Genomic DNA, 19,446 nt, shown 5'->3' with positions numbered 1-19,446 from the left:
CTAGGCATGTGGATGAAGTATCCACCCTCCTTACCTAAAGAAGGTGTAGACTGATTCACACACTGGAGAGATCCCCACATGATGTCTGACCCTGCTTAGCTTCTGAGATCTGATGAAATCGGGTTAGCCTGGGCCATCCAGGTCAGGGCAATGACAGGATCTGTGGTTGGTTTATTACCTATAGTTAGTCCTAAGTATAGTTTTATGTGATGTGTGAATGCAGACATCCTGCGTTGGCTGGTGAGACTGTACTAGGCAACGGAGGGAAATAAATTAAGCCAGTATCGGTCATGGCAAACCAGGAGCGGAGTGATAGTTTGTGAGCTGAATCTTGATTTCACAAACAAACCATAGTTAAAATAAAGCACAAGTTTTCACCAAGCTAGTGATGCAGAGGGAAAAGGATGAAACAATGACATTATTATCCCCCACAGATGCCAACATAGCTCTGCCCATCCCTCAGTTTCTACCAGCTTCATCTGGCTATAAGTACTGGCCTTGTCCGTAACACTGTCCAGGTGTTCTCCAGCCCTTAGCCCATCTCTGCCTTGGCTAGATCTGCCTGTTCTCCTGGGATTCCTGGCTGCTGGAGCCTCACCGTGGACAACAGCAGAGCTTGAAATCTGCAGCCATAGCAGCAGAGAAACCAACTGCAGATATTTTATATGTCATAAAAATGTACTTCTTTCTTGAGGAAAAAGTGTTGGAGCACTTCCCCCCCCCGAATTTGGACTCCCCCCACCCCGAATCTGGACTTCTGTATTTTTCCACTATCATAGATCACCCAGGTGGACCCAAAACACAAGTAATCTTGTATCCAAAGTTTTAGTCAGAAGGTAAAGCAAAGGGATCCAACATTTTAGTCAGAAGGTAAATATAGATCAGCATGGCAAGAATGCTGGATGAATTTAATGCTCATACAATGGATGGGACAGTGGCTCTGTGGTGGAACATCTGCTTTGCATACAGAAGGTCCCAGGTTCAATATCCAGCATCTCCAATTAAAAGGAGCAGGTAGTAGCTAAGGTGAAAGTCCTTTGCCTAAGAGCTTGGAGAATTGCTATCAGTCAGAGTAAGCAACAATCTGTCTCAGTAGAAGGCAGCTTCATGTGTTCAGACCTTGGTCTCAAAAAGGAGAAAGGTTTTTGCAAATTCGAAAACAAAAAGTGTAGCTCATTGTGTTGGTAAAAGAGGCATACAGGGTTAAATCTAATTCTACGGTGACTTAAGACTGTTATAAAATGGCCCTTGGTTATATTGTTGTTGTTTTTATTTTGAGACACAGAAGGCCTGAAAACCAAGCTCAAATTGAAAACTGAATTATTGCTTTATCATCTCGACAATCTCGCTCATGCTTGCCAAGAGGCTGGAGGCACCCTTGAGAGCTGCATGTTGGAAGACTGCGGATCACGAGGCACGCAATACCGGATTGCCCCCTTCGGCTTCGCCACCCTTGCTAACATTAGAGAGTTTTCTGAAAGCAGTGTATCGACACTAGAAAAGTATTTAGACAAGGTGTAACTGTGCTGGCTTTGCACAAGAAACCAAGAAACTGTAGTTCGCTAACAATTCTTATAATTATCTGTTATGTATTTAGGGAATTTGCCTCTCCGGGCACCTCGAGGCAGGTTCCAGCAGAACTCAGGGAGACTGCGGAAACCATGAACAGGTGCCTGGAGGCAGTTTTGGAACGGATGAGGGCTGACGAACTGAATCATAAGAGTCAAACTAAACTTGCCGGCAGCCACAGGTTTATCATGTGGCCACCAACGCCAGTTTAGAAGCCGTTGTAGTTCTTGAAAAATTGCTTCAGGGCCCAATCCAGATTGGGTGGGTGACACATTGGACCCAGGAGCTCTTGTCTTCGTCGTCCCTGTGCACCTTTTCAGGTGCAGATACAGCTTGTTTTGGCACTTGAAAATAAATGGGGGGGGGACAAGAGCTTCTGGGACTGCTGAACTGCTCACCCAATCTAGTTAGGGTTGCCTTCCTCCAGGTGGTGGCTGGAGATCTCCTGTTATTACAACTGATCTCCAGGTGACAGAGATTAGTTCACCTGGAGAAAATGGCCACTTTGGAAGACGAGCTCTATGACATTATACCCCACTGAAGTCCCTCCCCTCCCCAAGCCCCACCCTCTTCAGGCTCCACCCCCAAAATATCCAGGTATTTCCCAACCCAGAGCAGGCAACCCTAAATCCAGACTGGGGCCTTGTGGCAATTTTTTAAGAACTACAACTGCTTCTAGATAGCATTGGTGGCCATGGGACAGATCTATGGCTGCCATCATGTTTAATTTGGCTCTCGGTTTTAATTTTTTTAATTTTTCAACACAATATAAAACATACAACAAAGAAACACGCAAACTATGTAACGATACCCTTTTATACCCCCTGTAATATGGACAGACATCCTTGGACTCTCATGTCTGTACATTGGGACTGTTGCTGAATAGCAGGGGAGGCATGGAGAGACAGCACCACACTCCAAGACACAGGAGCACCCCAGACACCCCACCGAACATCGCTGTACAGAGCCAGCAGGGACCTGCGAATGGCACTCAGCACCTGGACCCGGAGAAGGGAAGTGGAGGCGAATGCAGAGGCGAATGCAGAGCAGAACAGAGAACTCCAAAATCTGCTCCTGAGCCTCCCTGCCAGAGACTCGCCCTGGAACAGCTGCCTTCCTGGACACCTTTGCATAACCAAAGACACGGCCAGCATATCAATATCTGCCTGATGACTTCAGACTCAGAACAATAGCTTTTCCCCCTTCCACACCTTACATTCCTTCTCAGGGCAAGCTAATCCCATCTTCTCCTTCCCCTCTCTGCTCCCAGTTCCTGCAAGCTGTCAAAAACACAATCGCTGAGCGATTGACAGTCATCAATAATCCCCTCATATTCCGATCACCCTGGCTCCCACCTTTTCGCCACTCAATCTTTCTCCAATTTTGAAGCAATCTTACCTTTGTGCCCCACTGCTCACATGCCCTGTGAGTCAGTCTGCCCCAAGGGCAGAATTTGACTATAAAACAGAGGGACCTGGCACATGTCAGTGGCTTCTCATTTTGGATCCAGAACACAAGATGCGAGTCCTACACCTGGCGTGTAGTCCTTTTTCCCCTTCCCTCATGCAGCTGCTATTCTGGAACCTCATTCTGCAGGAAAGGTGACTATGAACCGCTTGGGAATCTCAACCCTTTACTTTCTTAGCTCTGTGTGTGTTGGGAATTGTTTGTTTGTGTGTGTGTTTTTTTACCCTATTTGATTACTTTTAATAAAACCCTTAAAATTCATAAAAAGCCTCCTCATTATTGGGTTGCTCTCCATCTGTCTGCTCACCTAGGGGCAGAATTGGTTTAGAAAGATCCCCATGCCAGCCTCTTGCAAAGCTCTATTTAGTCTCCAGCTAATTTCCCCAATAGAAGGAGACCCTCTGTGTTTTGGCATAACAACTACACAACAGTTCTACCTATCAATACAAGTTTTGGACAAGTTACTGTTTGTAAATAGCTGGAATGAATACAAACCTTCTAACCTAAACTATTGTAAAACCATTAAATACTTGTGCATAATACTGATTAATTTGGCTCTTAATCCCAGAAAAGTGTTGATCCCAAAACAAGCTGTATCTCAGCAAATGACACACACAAAGCATGGGAAACCAGGCGGGTTCTGTGCCTCTGGTTAAATGCCATTGATGGGTACTGAATGGTAATTGCTTGGAATGGCACTAGCCTATTTCTATCTCCCTCTGGAGAAAAAGACACATGGTTCCCTACTATTTCCATTCCATTCAAGTGAGGCATAAAGACAAATCCAGACTGACGGAGATACACTATCCAGACTCAAAGCTATCTGACAAAAGGAGCTTTGACTCTTGAAAGCTCATACTCTGAAAATCTTGTTGGTCTCTGAGGTGCTACTGGATTCAAATCTGGTGAACTGGATTTGTGTCCCCACTCCTACACCCGAAGCCAGCTGGGTGACCTTGGGCTAGTCACACTCTCTCAGCCCCACCCAGGGTAGAGTTGTGGGTAGAGTTGCCAGGTTCCTCTTCGCAACTGGTGGGAGGTTTCTGGGGTGGAGCCTGAGGAGGGCGGGGTTTGGGGAGGGGAGGGACTTTGATGCCATTGAGTCCAATTGCCAAGGTGAACTGATCTCTGTCGGCTGGAGATGAGTTGTAATAGCAGGAGATCTCCAGCTAGTACCTGGAGGTTGGCAACCCTAGTTGTGGGGAGGGGAAGGGAAGGTGATTGTAAGCTGGTTTGAGTCTCCCTTAAGTGGTAGAGAAAGTCGGCATATAAAAACCAACTCTTCTTCAAATCTAGCTCTCTCACATTGTTGAAAAGCTCTGTTCAGCCTCCTGTATTCATTGACTCTGCGGCGACATGTCCTTGACTTAAAAGCCAAGAGAGTGTTTATTCTTTTTGCAGGGGGTAGGGGGAATGTCACTGGCAACAGTTTAAAACACAACAACTGCAGTGCAGGAAAAGGTAAACTGCACTCTGCACCGTGCCATGTACTAAACTTGCACATTTACAAAAGGCATCCCCCTCTGGTTCGCAGAACCTGGAGCTAAGCCCTTAAAAAAACCCTCAAGCAACACACTAACACTTTTTTCGCAGGGAGTCCTCCAAAGGCACAACACAGACCAAGGCTGGATCTCAGAAAACAGGATCCGTCCCTGTGAGCTTGGGAAAGCTGGAGACAGCGAGAACGCATGGTCACTTTATCGTCCTTTAATCCCTGTTTCAGCCAGGATTCAGCCAGGATCGAACACATGCGTTTCGCCTAATGTACGTTCGATCCTGGCTAAAACAGGGATTAAAGGAGGTTAAAGCGACCATGCGTTTTCGCCCTATATGTCAGTTTCGGGGCCGGATGAAGACCTTTGGAGTCCCTAAACTCTTAACAGATTTTGGTGCCCCCATATAGAAGTGATTCAAAATATAAACAATAATAAACCATCAAATAACATTTTATTTTTCAAAATGAAACACAGCTTACAGTAAAATGGAAAATAACGTTTATTTGTGTATCCTTCCCCGTTATTTGTATTTGAAAAGTTTTCTCCTGCTTTTTATGGACCCTGGTTCAGCTGCACCATTTGCAGTTTTGCAGCATACAGTCCATGGTAAATCCGGCAATGGAAAATTTCTGTGTTGCCCCCCTTCCCTTGATGCCCTAAGCACGTGCTTATTTTGCTTAATGGTTAATCCAGCCCTGGTCAGTTTGATATGGGGTGCTGCAATTCAGTAATGCCAAGGACCATGTTTTTTTCTAGCAGAGCTTGTTTAAGAACCATGACAGCTCCTCTGGAGAACTTCGAATGACTGCAAGTCAAGATACCTGAGCAGGATGCCAGCAGAATGTTTATGACTCATGCTGATAACAGAAAAGGCAGAATACAGCTAGAAACGCGCACACTGAATACACTGCAACTTAATAAATGAGAAGCATGGTAATGACAAACTCGGGTGTCAGATTAATGGCCAAATAGCTAAACTGAGAGATTGGGAGATGTTTGGGGCAGTGCCCTTCTATGATGGAAGTCATGGAGTGTACCTTAACAGCCCTAGTTTACATACCCTTTTATTCCAGGGAGTTCAGATTATATCCACAATTGCAGGGGCGGGGGAATAGGAGGCAGCTTGGGCTTCCAATAGGGTTGCTAACCTCCATGTAGTGAGCAACCAAAATAAACACCTCTGTACTAATACCACAGGTAAGGAAATGAGTACAGAAAAGGCTGGTATATATTAATTAAACACAGCTGGTGTATAACAAGGTGTATTAGGTGCACTAAATGACATGCAACAATAACAAAGACAAAAAAACTATGTACAATGGAATATAAATAGTCCCATAAGGGTACAAGTATCAAACGTTCAAAGATATATGAGTAGGGAGGAAGTCTTCATTTTTTATATGCAGAAACGGGGCTGAAGACGAATAGAAATGATCATCTCCCTTGCAACTTTTTCATGAAGACTTCTTCCCTACTCATATATCTTTGAACTTTTGGTACTTGTACCCTTATGGGACTATTTATATAGCATTGTACATAGTTTCTTGTCTTTGTTATTGTTGTATGTCATTTAGTGCACCTAATACACCTTGTTATACACCAGCTATGTTCAATTAATATATACCAACCTCCATGTAGTGGCAGGAGATCTCCTGCTATTACAACTGATCTCCAGCCAATAGAGATCAGTTCACCTGGAAAAATGGCCGCTTCGGCAACTGGACTCTATGGCATTGAAGTCCCTCCCCTCCCCAAACCCCACCCTCCTCAGGCTCCGCCCCCAAAATCTCCCACAGGTGGCAAAAAGGGACCTGGTAATCCTAGCTTCCATACACCTACACCTGATTGGCCACTGTGTATAACAGGTAGCTGGACTAAATGGACCACTGGTATAATCCAACACAGTTCCTCTCATATTCTTATGGTGTTGTTGTCCAACAACTGGCTCCCCCTACTTTCCCCATATTCCAATTTGTTCCTAGAGTTGCCAACCCCTAGGTGGAGAATGCAATTCTCCCAGAGTTACAACTCATTTCCAGACTACAGGGATCAGTTCCCCCTGGATAAAGTGGCTGCTTTGGGGAATTGACTCTATGGCATTATACCCAGCTGAGGTCCCTCCCCATCCAAAACCCAGCCCTCCCCAGGCTCTATCTACAAATCTCCAGGAATTTCCCAAATTGGAACTGGTAACCCTATTTGTTCCTGAAAACAAGCTAGCTCCACAGACACAAAAGATACAAAAAGTCCTAGTACTGCTCTTTCCTGGAGAACTATGAATTCAGCGGGGACATATGAACATATGAAGCTGCGTTATACTGAATCAGACCCTCGCTCCATCAAAGTCAGTATTGTCTATTCTAACCAGCAGCGGCTCAGGCAGAGGTATTTCACATCACCTACTTGCCTAGTCCCTTTAACTGGAGATGTCGGGGATGGAACCTGGGACCTTCTGCATGCCAAGATGATGCTCTACCACTGAACCACAGCCACTCCCCAAACAACTGCAAGGCACTGAGCTGCAGCCTGTGGTAGAGTGCCCTGTTGCTAGAGCTCCCTCCTTCCACTTTGAAACATCTTCTTCATCTCCTTTCCATGCCTGAAACTGATGATGATATAATTGTCCACATATGGTCTTCTGCAACAGGCCAAATAATTCCCTAGACCATTTCAGTTCAGGATAACAGTTCCGGGGGGGTGGGGGGTGTTGAAGCTTGTTTTGGATGCCTGCTGTTCTGATTCAGAGTGGGAGCTGCACACTGAGGAACAAAGACATGTATGACCCTAAGATGATACAAGTACTGAACTGAAAGGAGGCATGGACTAGGACGGGAGAAAGAAAGAGATGGTAAAACAGAAGTCTGTTTCAGGTAGCCGGCTCAAGGTTGACTCAGCCTTCCATCCTTCCGAGGTCGGTGAAATGAGTACCCAGCTTGCTGGGGGTAAAGGGAAGATGACTGGGGAAGGCACTGGCAAACCACCCCGTAAACAACGTCTGCCTTGGAAACGTCGGGATGTGACGTCACTCCATGGGTCAGGAATGACCCAGTGCTTGCACAGGGGACCTTTACCTTTACCTTCTAATGCTCGAAAGCTGTACCTATGCGGCTACATTTTTGTAAATAAATAATTTAACATGCCTGTCTTGGACTCAAGTTTCTTTAACTGTCGGAACAAGTGTTCAAAATAGAATGTTTCTCCATCTGCTTATGAAGTCAAAACAGGTACAGTCAACATAATTGTGCTTCTTTTGCATACAGCCCTTACTGCCGGTAGCCTGCACCCCCTCAAACGGAGTTGCTGTATATGATAAGGGGGAGTTAATGTAAGGAAGCATCTGTTGTGTAACCCAACTCCTTACATTAACGCTTGTGATTTTTTTGGAAATGTGTAGACATCCATGGAATTGCCTATTTCTATCTACACTTAGATGCCAAACAAACTGCCTTTACTTTTATATTCACGGATATTTCTGGGATGGTCTTCCTAGGAGAGGGTACTGGTTTGGTTTGGCCCAGGAAACTCAATCATTATCAGCATTCAGTACTTTTAATATTCTCTACTCAGTCGCTTGGCTTTCATCACTGCCAAAAAGGAAGAAAAAAAACCTACCTAATTGACACCTTTAGCTTAAACGGAGAGCCAAGCGCATGTTTTACAGATTTCCATTTCCACCTTCCCTTTCCTTCCTTCCATTGAAAACAAAGAGAAATGTAATCTTCATCCCAGATGACCTTGTCTTGTTTCCCCCCCCCTTATATTATCATCATGCATGGTTTGTTGTCTTTTCTGCTCAACAAAAAGCTCAGTTCTGCCAGGTACAACGAATAAAGGGACTGGGAGTGTTTTATTTGGGAGTGTTTTATTTGGAACAAAACAGTTTGATGCTTCCGGAGAGAACCAATGTAGTGTAGCAATTAGACGTTCAGACTAGGGGATCAGCTACAGGTTCCTTTAAAATGGTGGTCTTTAAAATAAGAATCTTGTAACACCTTGTGTGTGTGTGTGTAAAGTGCCGTCAAGTCACAGCCGACTTATGGCGACCCCTTATTGGGTTTTCAAGGCAAGAGACTAACAGAGGTGGTTTGCCAGTGCCTTCCTCTGTATAGCAACCCTGGACTTCCTTGGTGGTCTCCCATCCTAATACTAACCAGGGCTGACCCTGCCTAGCTTCTGAGACCTGACAAGACTCAGGCTAGCCTGGACCATCCAGGTCAGGGCTATAACACCTTAAACACCAACAAACGTATGGCTGCGTAGACTTTCATGGGCCAGAATCCACCTCGTCAGATCCACAAAGTGCTACGTTAGGTTAGAAGAGAGATTTCTACCCAAAGCTACAGACAGCAGAAAGGGGGGAAGGGCTTGAGTTATTACATAGAGAAGCCAGAAGGTTTCCCAGGACAATGTGTCCTTGCCAAGTTGTGCTGGAAGCAGCCTCCTACACAAGGCAGCGGGCTGTGTACAACAGGCCTATGCGGGCTGGAGACCAACACACCCAGGCTTTTGCGTGGCTACCACATATGTAAAGCTGTGTAAGGAAGGTCTGAATCAAAAAGGAAGGATGGAAAACATTGCCCTACCTTGTTCTTGAATACCAGGTCTTAGCCGGAACTGCAGGCCACTCTATCAGTCAGCCTCCAGACCTCGGTCTTTGCTGCACATGCTGGAGGTATGGAAATGAGACCACCCAAATTAGACTGGCAGCACGCTGTTCATATATATTGCTGGGTTCAAGTGCAGAGATGTGGGGCAGAAAATTTAGAACTTCGGCACTTTATTTTTCTGCAGAAAATTTTCTATTTCAAAAGATTTTTTTTCATAAAGAAGAAGAGTTGGTTTTTATATGCCGACTTTGTCTATCACTTAAGGGAGACTCAAACTGGCTTACAATCACCTTCCCTTCCCCTCCCCACAACAGACAACCTGTGAGGTAGGTGGGGCTGGGAGAGCTCTAAGAGAGTTGTGACTAGCCCAAGGTCACCCAGCTGGCTTCGTATGTAGGAGTGGGGAAACAAATCCAGTTCACCAGATTAGCCTCCGCCGCTCATATGGAGGAGTGGGAAATCAAACCCGGTTCTCCAGATCAGACTCCACCACTCCAAGCTACCGCTCTTAACCACTACACCACGCTGGCTCCTGTGATGAATGGGTATTTATTTATTTATTTATTTATTTATTTGTGTGCTTCGTTTACACCCCATCTTTCTCCCCAGTGGGGGCCCACCGTTCTCCTCTCTGCCATTTTATCCTCACAACTGTGAGGTAAGACTGGAGGTGTATGACTGGACCAGGGTCACCCAGCAAGCTTCCATGATGGAGTGAAGATTTGAACCCAGAGAAAATGGACACTTTGGAAGGCAGACTCTATGGCATTATACCCTGCTGAAGTCCCTCCCCAAACCCTGCTCAGCCCCCAAAATCTCCAGGTATTTCCCAACCCGGAGCTGGCAACCCTATAGGAACACCTTATTTTATTTACCTCTGCCTCATAAACTAGCCTTTATTTAGACTTTGTTGACTTAGACATTCTCATCCATGGTATTGTAATCTCCACATTGGACTGTTGCAACACAGTGTACGTGGGGCTGCCTTTGAAGGTGCATCAGAAGCTTCAACTGATACAAAATGTGGCAGCAAGATTTCTATCAGGTGTCAGCAGCTTGAAACACATCACTCCAGTGCTACATCAGTGCTACTGGAGATCAGCACAACTAGAGATCAGTTGTAATAGTGGGAGATCTCCAGCCACCACCTGGAGGTTGGCGACCCTAGTGTGAACAGGGTTGCCCACTCTGGGTTGGGAAATACCTGGGCCACTGAATATTCAATGTTCAATATTCACTATCAACTGTATCATCACATGGCTTCAACAATGAAAGAACCGATGAAAAAGGAGGGTGGATGTTCAAGAGAAAGGATGACTACTTGTTTAATAATGGGAGACCCAAGACACCTGTTAGGGGAAATCTGTAAACTGTTATTATAGTATGAAACAGAACAAGCAAAGGATTGTATGATAAAACAGATGCAAAATCTAGGGGAGCAGTCACAGATATGACTCAGTGGGAGAATTTGCGGTCAAAAGATACTACATTTACTGAATGTCAAATGTTGAGAGCAAACTGGTATAAAATGAATTTTAGATGGTATACAACACCTAAACATATAGCAAAGGCTAACAAGGCTTTGCCTTGATTATGCATGCATTTTCTGACTGTCAGAGGTTGCCTTGCTCTCCCCTTGAGTTTCCGCACATTTTGCCCACATTTTCTGGATGTGTATTTAGCCAACATCCCTAGCTTTCTCAGTCCTGGAGGGGAAGATTTAGTGGGCTTATTGGGATTTTCCAATTGTTTCCCACCTGCAATTTCTCATTTTAACTAGGTTCTCTTTCCTTTTGATTAATTTACAAAATTCAGTTTTTCTGCATATCTGGAATCCCATGTGTATGTAGTTTCCCTCTGTGAATGGCCCCATTGTGTGGCTTTCATCATCCACACGCATGTCAAGTCAAATTCCTATTAGATAGAACAATGATTTTAGTCCCTCTCTTTCTCTGCTGTACTCTCCCCCATTTTCAGATCTAAATGCACTCCACATCTGCAGTAGGAAGACCAAAAGGTTGGTATTCCTACCGTCTTATCCTGAAATCTGAAACTATTTAATCACCGCCTGCTTCTGACATGAACTTTGCAAATGAAACTGATACTATACCACTTTTTTAAAAAAGAGAGATAGTTGTTGTCAAGGCAACTAGAAGAAGATATAAGATTTAAGAAACGTACCGTAAAAATGATAAACGGGGTGCCAGCATGAAAAGTACATCAAAGGTGCAGTGTCATTGAAGACAAGCAGGGTAGGTATTTTCACCCAAATGGAATTCCTTTTGGCCATTTCCCAAAGATGCAATTTAGGGAGTGGGGCCCAGGGCCAAGCCAAGGTAAGTAGCGCCTCAGCGCTACAAGCCACCTCTACAGGGGCCACTTGGCTCAGACCCCACTAATGAAACCAAACAATGAACAATAATTTATTAATTCAGATATTTATACCTCCCTTTTCTCCCCAGCAAGGTTCCTGCTAGTGGTGGGGAAGATCCCACAGCAAACAAGTCGTTCCCACTGCCGCTCAGCTGGGCTATGAGAGCAAAATGCATGGGGAAATCGGGGGAGAGAGGCAGCATCCTGATGCACTGACTTCACCCCCATGCGCCCAAAAGTGGTGTAAGGGCATCACCAGGGATGCAGTAGCAGTTACACCATAGAGTTTGGCCCAAATACTAGAACGTCCCCAGTTATATACTGACGTCACCTTTGGCTTCATGGGGATTGACCTCAGTGCAACGCCAGCAACATTATTATGTTGCTCAAGAAGTCCCCCACCCACCTTGGAAATCTCCCACCATTTGCCAGACTTGTGCTCCCACTCCTACACATTAAGCCAGCTGGATGACCTTGGGCCAGTCACAGTTCTCTCAGAACTCTCTCAGCCCCTCCTAGCCTGATCTCGTCAGATCTCAGAAGCTAAGCAGGGTCAGCCCTGGTTTGTACTTGGACGGGAGACTACCGAGGAATACCAGGGTCGTCATGCAGAGGCAGGCAATGGCAAACCGCCTCTGTTAGTCTCTTGCCTTGCAAACCCTACTGGGTTGCCAGAAGTTGGCTGCGACTTGACGGCACCTTACACACACAACTAAGTACTCACAAACCATGTTACATCTGGTCTTTGTCAGTTGCAAGATGCCCCCATCCCTGGTGCAGCTGCAGCTCTCTTTTGCATCACTGTCATCCTTCATGGTAAAAAAAACCACATGCACCAAAGAGTTTCCAAACAAAGAGCCCCGAACAAAGGAACAGCTCCCCTGTTCAGAACCCACCCCATATGTGCACCAGCAGTCTCAGCCAATCTGGGTGCCAAGTCCCAGGGGTCCAGCCTGCCAAACCTGGGCTCTCCAATCAAGAGGTGTTAACACATCACAGGATTAGTATGTTATCCCTCCTATTTGGAAAAGGATACTCTGAATCCAGCATAGAGCATCTTCTTCTCTTCTTCCTAGCCTCAGAGGCACCTGGATAATTTTCCATCACCATAGCTGTCAAGACATCTCTTGCTCCCCTAAACCTCACCTCACTACAATCGCACTGTGAGTCACTGCTTCTCTCTCCTTCCATTTAGGAAGAATGTCCACAACGTGTGCATGGGAGGTTTTGCCTCGGATTTGCTGCTCTCTAGGTGCACTTTTCCCCCATCCAAATTCTTATAACTCAAAAATAAGCCCCCATATAGGCCATTTATGCAGGGTCAATTTTGATGCTGGCTCAAAGCTCTTTTTAAAAATGTGACCTTTAAAATGTCTATTCACGGTCCCGATGCAAAAGGAGAAATTCCACCCACCCCCACCTGCCTGCTCCTTCATTCCTGTTTGCATAGCCATTAGTATGCATAGCTAACGCATGGCTGTAATTTTGCATGGTTCCTTGAGGGGATTCTTCGTGGCAGGGGCGGAGCAAACACAAAAGGTCTCGTTAAAGGGGCTCTTAAGAAATGCGAAGCAGTTATGTGCCGGCTTCACTGTCACTTCCTGAATGACGGTTCAGTGTGAAAAACTAAAAAAAAAATATGCGGGGCAATTCAGCCTGGAACGCGCTGCTAATTACCAAGCATAAATGGCCCATAATTTATGCATGGGAGGTTTTGCCTTGGATTTGCTGCTCTCTAGATGCACATTTCCCCCAACCAAATTCTCAAAACTCAAAAATAAGCCCTCATGTAGAATTTTGAGAATTCGGATGGGGGGGACAATGTGCATCTATAGAGCAGCAAATCCAAGGCAAAACCTTCCATGCATCAATGGCAGACGATGACTCATACAGAAGCACAGAAGGCATGCTCTCCTGAGGGTAGATCATGCTTACAGTTCATGAATTTCCAAATAAGGATGTTGGGGGAAGCGAGTATAAGAAAGGAGGGCCTTTAAGTGTGATTAATCTCTCATAAATTTTTGAAACACTGTTCTAAATGGCCAGTCATGTTTATTTATTTAATTTATTAAGTTAATCATTGTAAATAAAGCCATGGGAAAGAGGAACACTCATGCCAGATGGTGGTCGCAGCCAATGGAAATTTCCCTATCAGCTGATGCTACATGGAAGAGATGGGAGGTCAGTGACACTGTAGATTTATATCAATACAGGAAATATTGATTGATTTAGCCTATCACAGTGGCAAATAGATTTTCTGCGATTCATCCATCATTTGTGTGAAATGTTGCTATTGATTAATGAGATTTCAATTTTTAAAAAAGAAATACCTCTTGGTAACCAAAAAGTATGCACAAATGTTATTAAGTGTACAATTAGAAACAGAATTCCCCAAATATGAACAAAATTTCAAGTGGGTGGAAACCCTACTCAACCCAATACTGTGATTTGGGAGGCGGGACACAGTAAAATCCAGATGTTCCTACCCATGACTTTCCCGTTTCTCCTCAGACCCACCTATAAGACCCCTGATTACTCCACCCTACTCTATCTTTTATATAGGATTGCCAACCTCCAGGTCAGGCCTAGAATTCTCCAGGAATTACAAGTGAACTCCATACTGCAGAGATCAGTTCTCTTGAGGAAAAGGGCTTCTTTGGAGAGTGAGTCTCCAAACCCCACCCTCCTCAGACTCTGCCCCAAAAACCTCCTGCTGGTGGCAAAGAGGGACCTGGCAACCCTACGAGGGAGATTTTGGGGTGGAGCCTGAGGACAGTGGGGTTTGGGGCGGGGAAGGACTTCAACGCCATAGTGTCCAATGGCCAAAGCAGCCATTTTCTCCAGCTATCGGGTAGAGATCAGTTGTAATTGCAGGAGATCTCTGGCTACAACTTGGAGGTTGGCAACCCCACCAACCAGTTGTCCCCGAGGGCCAACAAACAGAGCATAGATGTCCAGGCCATCCCCAGATTTGCCACTAGGCCCTCATCTGAATCGGGTACGCAGTGACCCCAGGAGCACTTGTCACACCCCATGCCTTTTCAAGTGCTGAAACACCCTTGTAAAGACTAAAGACTATTGCATGCCAGAGAGGATTCTTCTCAACCGCTGAGTGATGTCACTTTATCATCCTGCTGGTCATCTTAGTATGCAAGCAAAGAGAGGGAGGAGGCCTGGCACCCTTGCTCTCCACTAACAACAGGTTCTTCCAAAATGTAGCAAAAAAAAAATGGCAGTCCTGTATGGGCTCCTCATGCCACCACAGGGTTGCAAGCCTTAGACTGAAGACCAAACCTCTGTACCATGAATGACTCATGAACACATTAAGCTGCCTTATATTGAATGTGTGTGTAAAGTGCAGTCAAGACGCAGCCGACTTATGGCGACCCCTTTTGGGGTTTTCATGGTAAGAGACTAACAGTGGTGGTTTGCCAGTGCCTTCCTCTGCACAGCAACCCTGGTATTCCTTGGTGGTCTCCCATCCAAATACTAACCAGGGCTGACCCTGCTTAGCTTCTGAGATCTGACGAGGTCAGGCTAGCCTGGGCGATCCAGGTCAGGGCCTTATATTGAATAAGGGTCCATTATATTGAATGAATATAAGGGTCCATTATATTTAATGGACCCTTGGTCCATCAAAGTCAGCATTAGTCTACTCCGACCAGCAGCAGCTCTCCAGGGTCTCAGGCAGAGGTCTTTCACATCACCTACCTGCCTAGTCCCTTTAACTGGAGATGCTGGGGATTGAACCTGGGACCTTCTGCATGCCAAGAAGATGCTCTTCCACTGAGCCACGGCCCCTCCCAATGACATCTCTTGCTGTCTTCCAGAACTGCTAGTTGCTCTCACAGTAGCGAGGAAAAGGCATTAAGATACAAAGCATACAGCATTTTGTGGAGGAGGCAACTGAAAGCACGCCGTAAGCATATTTTAAGGCCACCATGCATATGACATGAATCACAATGAATGTGTTTCTTGGAAAGAGGATCATTTTGTTCTTGTCATTTGGAACATGCTGTCTGCTGTGAAACAATTACTGATCACTCCCTTGGCTGCTTCTTTCAATATCGTATTTTGCAAAATCTGCTCCTTTCTGGAATGTATACTTTTGCATCTAAATGATCTACACAAGAGCACAACTAAAGGCCTACCTCAGCGATAAATACAGGGGAAAGGTAAACGATTGAGGTGGAGAAAATCAGCTCTGTTTTGCTACAGAATACGGTAATTTCTTAGGACTTTATAGTCATCGAAAGATGAAATCTGGTCATTCGGCATAATGTGAGCAATGAAGTTACAAAAATTTGAAAATGTGAAATGGGCAAAAATGCACATATAATTTTAGCAGTTACAAATGAAATATTAACATAATCTAATATTTATTCTCCCAGTCATTGAAAGCGTGAAGCTGCCTTATACTGAGTCCAACCACTGGTCTGTCAAGGTCAGTGTTGTCTACTTTGACTGGCAGCAGCTCTTACGATGTTAGGTCCCCCTCCCCAAGGGTTGCCAGGGAAATACCTGGAGATTTTGTGGGCAGAGCCTAAGGAGAGCAGGATTTGGAGAGGGGAAGGACTTCAATGCCATAGAGTCCAATTACCAAAGCGGCCATTTTCTCCAAGGGAACTGATCTCTATCAGCTGGAGTGGAGATCAGTTGTAATAGCAGGAGATCTGCAGCCACCACCTGGCGGTTGGCAACCCTACCCCTCGGCAACTGGTGGGAGAGTTACCTTGCTTGGGAGGGGGGCTCACCAGCAATGTACAGAAAAGATTCCCCATGTTCCCGGAAGTGTCATCAATGCATTGCCAGGGACCCTGGCATCTGGGCAAAACTCTATGGCTCAGCCATGCCCAAATGCCACAGTCTCAACATGATGAGATCACTTCCATGGCATCAGTGCATTGGGACATTGCTGATGTCCCTCCTCTGGTTTCCAGACATTTTGTCCCCTGCCGGCCAGATGAGCAGCAGCAGGAAGCACCCGCTGGAGGCAGGAGCCCACCAGTGGGGGCTTGGTAAGATTAGTAGGGTCTTGGGCAAAAGTCTATTGCATCACTAGGGTGCCAGGCTCCAGGTGGTGCCTGAAGATCTCCCGCTATCACAGTTAGGATTGTCAGGTCCCCACTGGACACCAGCAGGTGATGGGGGGCAGGGTCGCCAGATCCAGGTTGGAAAACTCCTGGAGATTTAGAGATGGAGTCTGGGGAGGACAGGGACCTTAGTGGGGAACAATGCCATAGAATCCACCCTCCAAAGCATCCATGTTCTCCAGGGGAGCTGATCTCTGTAGTCTGGAGATGAGCTGTGATTCCAGGGGATCCTTAGGTCCCACCTGGAAGCTGGCATCCCTAACTACAATTGATCTCCAGGTGAATAAGATCAGTTACCCTGGAGAAAATGGATGCTTTGGAGGGTGGCCTCTATGGCATCATACCCTTCTGAGGTCCCTTCCCTCCTAACTCCTCACCCTCACCAGGCTCCACCCCCAAATCTTCAGATATTTCCCAACCCAGAGCTGACAACTCTATGCACCACTTACCCTTCTAACTAGTGAAGCTGGAGACTGAACCTGGAACCTTCTGCATGCAACGCAGATGCTTCACCACTGAGCTCTAATCTGGTGAACCGGGTTGGTTTCCCCAGTCCTACACATGAAGCCAGCTGGGTGACCTTGGGCTAGTCACACTCTCTCAGCCCCACCAACCTCACAGGGTGTCTGTTGTGGGGAGGGGAAGGGAAGGTGATTGTAAGCCGGTTTGAGTCTCCCTTAAGTGGTAGAGAAAGTCGGCATCTAAAACCCAACTCTTCTTCTTCTTCTGTCTCTTATCGAAACTTGGCCCTGTAACATCTCCCCCTCTTCCTTCATAAGAGAATCTGTCAAAATACAGCAAAAACGTTTGCATTGGGACAAGCATTGTGCAAGTGCTTTGAGAAGCCCCCTCCCTCTTTCCCAATAGCAGGTATGAGTGGGAAGACCCTCAAGGTATCCCACAGCATCTCTGTTCTGCGGGGATAATTGTTAATACTTAGCAACACACACACACATGGATTCATGCCTTCCTGAAGGTTTTTTTTCTTGCTGTTGGAGATGGGGGTTATGGGGTGGTAGATTTCCATTGGGCTGTATGAAAAGCAACATATTTCCATTACTGCGAGTGAATAATGGAACCATGATCAGTACTGGAGAGAGCCAATTTGAACAGATTGTTTCTTTATTGCCTTCAGCGCCAGACATCTGATATCATTCTGTTTCCTGTATGTTAGATAGAATTCTCCTTCCTGCTGCTGCATATCACACATGCATGCAGTTTAGCAGATCATCCCATAGGTTCTTTCCCCCTGAATTGAATAATTTAAATTGCTGGTAAATACTTCTTTTGGGGGGGGGGTAAACAATGATCATCTACACCATTCACTCCCCCCACCCCACCCCCACCCCCACAGTTCTTCCGCCCTCAATCTCTTCAGGTAATCATGGTTTTGTTCTTTTCATACATGAGGATCCACAATTTTGTGAGAGTTTGCAGCACTAATTCCAGAAGGGAACCCATATTGTTGGGGAGGGTGGGGAGGGTAGTTCTTGTGGTAGTCCCATGAAAGTTTATGCTAGAGTACAAACATGTCAGTCTTTAAGGGGTCACAATGATGTAACCATAATGTTAATCTGATCAGAATTTAAAATTAATGAATGCATACATAATTTTAAGGAATAATTAAGAATATCAAGAGCCAGCGTGGTGTAGTGGTTAAGAGCGATTTGGAGTGGTGGACTCTTAATCTGGAGAACAGGGTTTGATTTCCCTTTCCTCCACATAAGAAGCAGACTCTAATTTGGTGAACTGGGTTGGCTCCCCTCTCTTACACATCAAGCCAGCTGGGTGACCTTGGGCTAGTCACAGCTCTGTTAAAGCTCTCTCAGCCCCACCTACTTCACAGGGTGTCTGTTGTGGGGAGGGGAAGGGAAGGCGATTGTTAGCCAGTTTGATTCTTCCTTAAATGGTAGAGAAAGTCGGCATATAAAAACCAACTCTTATAATAATAATAATTTTATTATTATTATTATTATTATTATTAAAACTAACACAAAAAAGCAAGTTAAACCAGTTAATATTTCTCACATTATTATTGCTATGGTATACATATAACACTACTGTGAGAGAATTACCAGCACAGGCTACTCTTTGCAAAATATTGTGTGTGAAAAAAATTGAAATTATGCTGCAACATTGCATTCTATTTTGCTGCTTTATACTGAATCAGTCCATTGGTCCAGATTAGCCACAACTGACTACTCCAAGTGTAGTAGGGGGCAAAGTTAAGCTTTCCTAGATCAGCTGCCTGAGATCTTTTTAACTGGAGATGCCAGAGAGCCAACCTGGGAACTGTTGCATAAAAGCACCTGCTCTGGCACAGAGCCCCTCTACTCTGGGGAGAGTTGCAAGTTCAGATGCACTCCAGGCTGTTTGACGAGGGACAGATCTGGGTCCTGTTCATCCCCCAAGTCAGAAAAGTTCCCAAAACTTTGCAAAGACCATCCATGGTTGGATGCCTTTGTTTTCATAGACTTTGCCTTTGAAATGGTGCATAGCAGAGCTGCCGGAACAAGCAAGATGACAAAATGAATCATCAGAAGGAGGGTGTATGGGACAGCGGGAGCAGCCCGGGGTTAATGCAGTGCACATGGTGGTGTCGTGAGATTCCACAGAGCACTGGGAGATGCCTGACATACAAATGGAATCCTGTTGAGAACAAACATCCAGGATCAAATGGAGTAACCTCAGACATCGGGAGTGTAACTTTGCCTAAAGGCGGCTTTCTGAAATCATTAAAGAAGCTCAAGTGGACAAAAGTTGTTTTAAAAAAACAACCAAAATCTAACACAGCATACCAGAAAGCAAAAGGGCAGAGACAACTCCTATCCAAAAGAAGTT

This window comes from Euleptes europaea, chromosome 9 (genome assembly GCF_029931775.1).
Source record: "Euleptes europaea isolate rEulEur1 chromosome 9, rEulEur1.hap1, whole genome shotgun sequence".
NCBI classification, from domain to species: Eukaryota; Metazoa; Chordata; class Lepidosauria; order Squamata; family Sphaerodactylidae; genus Euleptes; species Euleptes europaea.
The sequence above is the reverse complement of the archived record's forward strand: the minus strand, read 5'-3'. Positions refer to the sequence as shown.